Consider the following 7,508-nt stretch of genomic DNA (forward strand, 5'->3'; position numbering starts at 1 on the left):
GGGAGGGGGTGTGGTTAGCTGTTGCAAACTTCTTGGTGTCAGAATCCTTTGTTCTTGCAGCTGTCCATGTAGGTCTGGTCATGATGTTCTTGTAAACCTTGTAAACAAGACATGTTATTCTCTGTTCTGCAACTTTTTATCTCTGTATGAACGGAAGACTGCTGTACCTTTACAGGTCAGAGCCTTGAGAATGGGCTCTCATGTATATTTTAGGCTAAAGGCAACATACTATTTTTAAAAAATTTTTGTCTTTATTGAATTTGTTACAATATTGCTTCTGTTTATTTATGTTTTGGTTTTTTGGCCAGGAGGCATGTGGGATCTTAGCTCCCAACCAGGGATCAAACCTTCACCCCCTGCATTGGAAGGTGAAGTCTTAACCACTGGACCACCGGGAGGCAACATTCTTAACTTGTAGCAAAAACAATAGAATACAAAGGTTAAAGTAAAAGAAATAGAGCCAACGTGGAGTCAGATTTGTTCTTCCCTATTACATATTTCAGTGTCAGTTAAGATCATAGTGCCCCCCTACTCGAAAACCTCCGATAGCACTCCTCATGCAGAGTAAAGCCAAATCTTTACATTCATCTAGAATCCTCACTAGCTCCCCCTTACCCCTCTGACCTCATCTCCCGCTGCTCTCCCTCCCAGCCCTTCAAGCCAGCCATCCCGTCTCTCCTTGGATTGCACCAAGCACAACTCTTTTTCGGGACCTTGGGGCACTTCATTAGTGTTCTCCCACATAGCCACGCGGTCATCCTCTCATCTCCTCCAAGACTCTGTTCAAATGTTACCCTCTCAGAGACGGCCTCTTCTTGCTTTCTCTTCTCTGCTTCACTTTTCTCTAAAGCACTCACCATGATCCAATATAAGTTATTTTGCTTACTGTCCTTCCCCACTAGGATACAAGCTCCAGGAATGAAGGTGTTTTGTCTATTCACTGCTCTGCCTTCAGAACCTACCAGTGCCTGCAATACGGTAGCACTCAATAAATCATCGTTGAACGAAAAAATCCATTTTCTTAAGCAAGTGTACAGCTGAGACCTGATGACTTCTATGGTGTATACTCCTCTGAATAATATTTTGAACATTTCTTTTTTAATACACATAAAGTCAGATCTCTTCTTTACGGTGTGCAGTTTTATGCATTTGGCAAATGCATACAGGCATGTAACCCCTACCTCAAGCAAAATACAGAACAATTCTACCATCCCTCAAAAAAAATCCCTCATGCTTTCTCTTTCTCGTCAAATCCTTTCCTCATCTTTAACCCCTGGCAACCACTGATCTGCTCTTCGTTCTACCGTTTTGCCTTTTCCAGAATGTCATATAAATGCAACTGCACTGCAGGTAGCCTTTTTGGTCTGGCTTTTTTTTTGTTAGCATAATGTATTTGAGCTTCATCCATGTCGTTGTGTATATTATGAGTTTGTTCCGTTTTATTGTGAATAGTATTCTATTATGTGAATAAACCAGTTTGAATTTTATGTATTTTCATGAGACCATGAATAAAGAGAATATGCTGTTAAATCCTGTATCACAAAACCAGGTCTCTGGGAGAAGACACATACTTTTGAAGGATTATGGAACTAAATTTAGTTGTTTGTTTTCAAACTAAGTACGGAAAAAGAGCTGAAGAAAATACACCAAAAGTATTAATAGTGATTGTCTTTGATAAATATCTTCTTTTTTCTATTTTTATTTGTCTAGTTTTTTAAATAAAAGGTACATATTTTTACAATAGAAATTTTGGAAAAGATGATGCATTTATATAGATATTAAAATATCTAGTGGTTATGATTTGTAGAAATGAAAACACACTTTGTTTCCTTTTAAGTGGTATCAAATAATCTCAGTCAGCTATACTTTTAAAGAGGAATGAGAAAAAATTGGGTTCAGCAAAAAGTTGACTTAACCTAAAGGAGGAAAATGGATGTTAATTTTAAGATTATAATTTACGACTTTTTCAGTAACAATTTTATACCTTGCAACCAAGAAGGCTGCTGCTTCTTTAAGAAGGGAGGGTCTCCAAACAGTTTATGAAGTAATAGATCATATATAAATAGGTTGTTTGCTCTCGGTACAGATGCCATCATTACTAACTAGTTTCAGGATCTTTGAGAGCTAAATAATTCTGTAATGCATCATTGAACATTTAGTTGCTTCATAGCAGATGGTTTCAGGGGTCCATCTGCTCACAGCAATGTTTTCAACAAGCCCCCTTCACCTTCACCAAAAGGTTCGAAAGCATTATTAGAATATTCATTCTCCACTACAGGTGCATTTCCTTGGCTCCCCTGTATTAAAGAGAGGAGCCACTGTCTCTTTCCCGCCCCCCCCGGAAAGGAGATGCTGGTCCGTGTAAGTGTCAGAAGGCTTACCGTGAGTGTCAGGGAAAAAAGTGAAAGAGTATCTTGATTTAAAGAATTTGTAAACTCACCTAAGTTATCGTGTGTGTATGTGTGTGTGTGTGTGTGTGTGTGTGTGTGTGTGTGAAGTGATTGCTTTCCAGAACTGTGTTAAAAATGGATATTAAGCAGTCAACTTTGTTCCATTATTTCTGCCCCTTAATAAGTTCGGGAGAAGAATCAGCTTCTTTAGAGTTTTCTGGGGGGGAAAGTGCCTTCTTTCTGCCTTTGAGGCTGTGGGGGAGTCCCTCAGGCAAGGTCAGGGTGAACCCAGGAAACACATGAAGGAACTACAGCTAAAACCATCTGGATTAGAGCAAACCGAATATAATATCAGAATGCTGAGGAGATCTGGGGATATGGGTTATGGGGACGCAGCTAGTTTTATTCCAGAAATCCCAAATGCCCCATTACCTATGTGATCACTCGAATTTGCAGTTAGACTTCTTGAGAAACAGAATGGTGGCATGTGATGAATAAGACATGTGTTGCAGCTGCTCCCTAAATATGTAGAATTTTCTTTTCCAAATTGGAAAATAATAAGGAAAGACAAAGTTGGTGATGAGAAAACACAGAACATTAAGTAGAGGGCTTTTAAAAGACCACCAGAAACTAACAGTCAACTTATGCCAATTGGGTCAATGGACACCCCCCGACCCAAATACACAGAACCCATGGATTCGACACCGTGAACTGCATACATATTGAATCACTAGAGAGATGTCACTTTATCACCCATTTGTCAGCAAAGGGGAGAGTGAAGAGCTTGTTATTTCAGAGAACCGTGCAAATGCAGAGAAGCATTCAGAGACGAGAGTGCTCTGTGTTGTCTGTTCAAGTGGTTGTATTTTTTTTTTTTTTTTTTTTTCAGTACGCGGGCCTCTCACCGCTGTGGCCTCTCCCGTTGTGGAGCACAGGCTCCGGCTGCGCAGGCTCAGCGGCCATGGCTCACGGGCCCAGCCGCTCCGCGGCATGTGGGATCCTCCCGGACCGGGGCACGAACGCATGTCCCCTGCATCGGCAGGCGGACTCCCAACCACTGCGCCACCAGGGAAGCCCCCAAGTGGTTGTATTTTAATGTCTCTTTCTAAAAGGGACAAATGGATTCAGCTTAGGATATTAAAGAAAATTGCTGAAGCTCTCCAAGTCATATTTCAGAGGGCTGTTTGAAGGCAATTTAATTATCTATCTTCTTTTTTCAAGAATACAAAAATATTAGAAAAAAATAAGAATCTTTGGCTTACTGAAAATGAATGGTACTTGGTCTGTGCAATTGTCATCGGTGGAGGTTCTAGCCTTCTATTCGTCCATGTATTGTTAACATTTATTAAGTACCTATTAGGTGCCCATAATTAGACAAGGTTTACAGTAGAGACTCTATTTTCAACCCTTTGGATCTTCCTAGTTTCTAAGCTGAAGCTCCTTTGCTAAATGCTTTGTGTCAAAGGCGAAGTATTTATTACCAGCCCCAAGTCCAGAGGAGTGGACTGCATTAGAAACCAGAGTGAGAGCACGTGGCTGATGTCAACATCCACGTCATCATGATTATCCTGTCAAGAATAGCCAACAAAATTGACTTGACCATCACTCCTACTTTTGCCGTGAAAGCAGAAATACTGTAGACATGCTTTCTGTGTTGGTGAAAACTTTAGAATTCAGTTAATTTAATCCAATATTCTTTTTCAGGCATTCATTGAATACTGAAGCATGGGCAGCTCTACTAGCTCTGTAAGGAACTCAAATGAAGAGAAGGACCTGTTCCATGCCCTCTAGTGGTTTATAATCTGATTGGGGAAAGAAGGTAGACCTCCCTGAAACTGGAAGAAACAATTGTAGAAAACATTAAGGACTGAGGGCATTCTAGCCAGGGAAAAGAACAAGAGTGGGGTAAATCAGGGAAGCATCCCTTTCTCATGCGGTCATGGACCCTGTCAAACATTTGACATCTCTAGAGAAGAAAGGGGGAGACAAAGAGGCTTGGGTTCACCTTAAGGAATTTTGGATTGATTTTTATAAAATATGGAAGGAGTTGTTGATCTGTGCGTTTGAACAAAGGCACAGCCCTAAGTGAATATACAAAGATAGGAATAAATGGAGTGAAATCAGTGAATACTTGGGGGTGGGGAGAGGGATTTAGCTGAGGCTAAGGGGCCATGTTTTAAAGTATTGAGAAAGAAGAGTGGCTTGATATATTGGAAACTGAGGGTGGTTGTCCTTATAACCAACCAAACATGGCACAGCTGAACACAGCACAACAGTTTGGTACAATCAAGACTGCCTGAGACTCAGATCTGTCCAGGTAGCAACAGAGCACCAGAGGCCCTGGTTATAATGAGTGTTTATTACATAGTTTTATAGCTTAAATAAAGAGCACCGACCAGTAAGGATCTGACATTACACTTCAGAAAACAGACTTGGTTTTAAAATATATAAACATTACTTCAAGCTTGGAAGGAGGGAAATTACCTATCAGAAAGCATTTTTAAGAAAAGGACCATCAAAATGAGCAGCAGGTTCTCAGAGCCAGGAGGTCTTTTTATTTTTCAAATCAGAGAATAAATATCCCAGCAAATGAATTTAATTCATTCAAAAGGTCTGAAGGCAGTCAAACCAATGATATGATTAGAAGAGGCATTAATTCCTAAGTGTGGGCTTAGATATGTCCAGACTTTCATCCAGTGACTTTAAGGGATATTAGGAAATAGTGTGATTGCAAAAAACTACATTTTAATTAATTTTTCGATTGGTCTTTCAGCCTCCATGGCCTCCCCTTAGTTCCCTGCCCTCCACGTCTTTCCAGAAACCCTAACGCCACCCAGCAAGCACACTTGTATTTTCTCTTTATTCTCCTGTGCAATAAAAGATTATATCTTGAATCATCTCGAATAAAATAGTCAGTCCTGTACTATTGTTAGCATACAGTTTATTTGCATAGTACTTAAAAGATACAGCAAACATGACTTTTTCTTAAGTACTCTGAAATTAATATGTTTTCCTTATAACATTTGTGTAAAATGACCCAGACATATGTATCTTCGGGTCAAAGAGAAAAACAAACGTGAAAGGCGTCATTTCATTTTTGTTTCTCTAACCCTTTTCATTTTAAGTAGACACAGAAACCATCTAATTAAAGGCCATTGTCTAGAAATCTTAGTGGAAGGCAAGTGTATTCATTTCCTAAGGCTGCTATAACAAAGAACCCACAAACTGGGTGGCTTGAACGTCAGAAATTTATTATCTCACAGTTCCGGAGGCTAAAAGTTTGAGATCAAGATGTAAGCAGGGTTGGCTCCTTCTGTGGGCTTTTGAAGAGCACTCTGTCCATGCCTCTCCCTTAGCTTCTGGTGGCAATCTTTGGCATTTCCTTAGCTTGTAGAGGCATCCCCCTGACCTCTGCCCTTCATCTTCACGTGGCATTCTCCTACATGTGTTTGTCTCTCTGTTCAAATTTCCCCCTTTTTAAGGATACCAGTCATATGGGATTAGGGCCCACCCTAATGACCTCATCTTTTATTTAGGATAGTATTATATAAGTTTATAGTAGAATTAACTCCAAATTAGCCTAAACCATTTTAAATGTTTTTTCTTGTAATTCTATAGTATTTTAGGATACCATATATATATATATGTATATATATATATATATATAAGTTTTTGCTACATTTTTATTGAAGTATAGTTGTTTTACAATGTTGTGTTAGTTTTAAGTATACAGCAAAGTGATTCAGATGTCTGTGCACATATATACACACACACACATATACATAATCTTCTTTTTTAGATTCTTTTCCATTATAGGTTATTCCAAGATATTGAATATAGTGCCCTGTGCTATACGGTAGGTCCTTGTTGTTTATCTATTTTATATACAGTAGTGTGTATCTGTTGATCCCAAACTCCTACTTTATCCCTCCCTGCCCCACCCCTTTTCCCTTTGGTAACCATAAGTTTGTTTTCTATGTCATCTTAACTTGACTACATCTGCAATGACCCAATTCCCAAATGAGATCACATTGACAGATACTGAGGATTTCGACTTCAACATATTTGGCGGGGGCGGGGGGACACAATTCAACCCATAAGAACAAGTTCTGTCTGTCTTACTGCTGCTCTGAACATGGATCACTATATATCCATATGCAAAGGGAAAGGCAGGTACATAGTCACATCTGGTGGGACTTCCAGTGCCTGATTCAACAACAAATAGAACGTACATGTGTTGCTAAACTGGAAAGCAGCCTCCAAAAAAATCTTTAAGGAGAGATATAATTGACCACAAAGCAGGTTAATATTAGTGGCTCAGTAAAAACAAACAGACAAAAGTACTCTTAGGGACTTTCTGGATGTCTGCATAGAGTCTACCTGATCTCATGACCATTTACATCTACAATTATGGTCTAGCACAAAGGTTATTTTTTAAAAGTCTCTATGTCTTAAGTGGAAAACTTAACGATAATGTCAGGAGTTTTCTACCAACTTTCATCTTTCACCGAGGGGGCTTATCCTCTCTCCTGTTAGCTACATTTGCCCTCCTCTCTGGGTACCACCCCTATCTTGCATCCCTTGATTACTGAGAGAAAACAGTGTGTCAGACACGGGGGCTGTGAACAAGAGTAAGATAAGAGGAAGCCTCATTCAGGGGACAGGCAGGTGAATGGATGATTAAGAAGAAGTGGTTGGGTTTTGCATGGACTTGTCATCTACCTGAAGAATGCCAGGGAATTATGGAATAACAAGGTATTTAGTGGGTACTTCCCATGAACGTGGCACCATGCCATGTTCACTCTGAGGTGATAGAGAGAGGAATCACTTATTGCGCTGGGTTCAAGACACGTACATGGACTTGTGAGGCAGAAGTATAATGGGATATGAAATTAAAAAGCCCTGACTTCAAATCCTGATTTCGTCACTGAATGATTAGGTCACCATAAGCGAGTTATTCCACGTCTCTGAGCGTCAGTTCATTCTTTATTTGTAAAATGGGTACCATCTTGCTTTCCCCATGCTTGTGAGGGTCATATGGAGTGGTCACCTCCGTGCCTATCCGGGAGCCTGCTACATTGCAGGGACTGGAAAGTGTTTTAGAAAGCTTGCCTGGGG

Source organism: Orcinus orca, chromosome 1 (assembly GCF_937001465.1).
Source record: "Orcinus orca chromosome 1, mOrcOrc1.1, whole genome shotgun sequence".
Classification (NCBI taxonomy): domain Eukaryota; kingdom Metazoa; phylum Chordata; class Mammalia; order Artiodactyla; family Delphinidae; genus Orcinus; species Orcinus orca.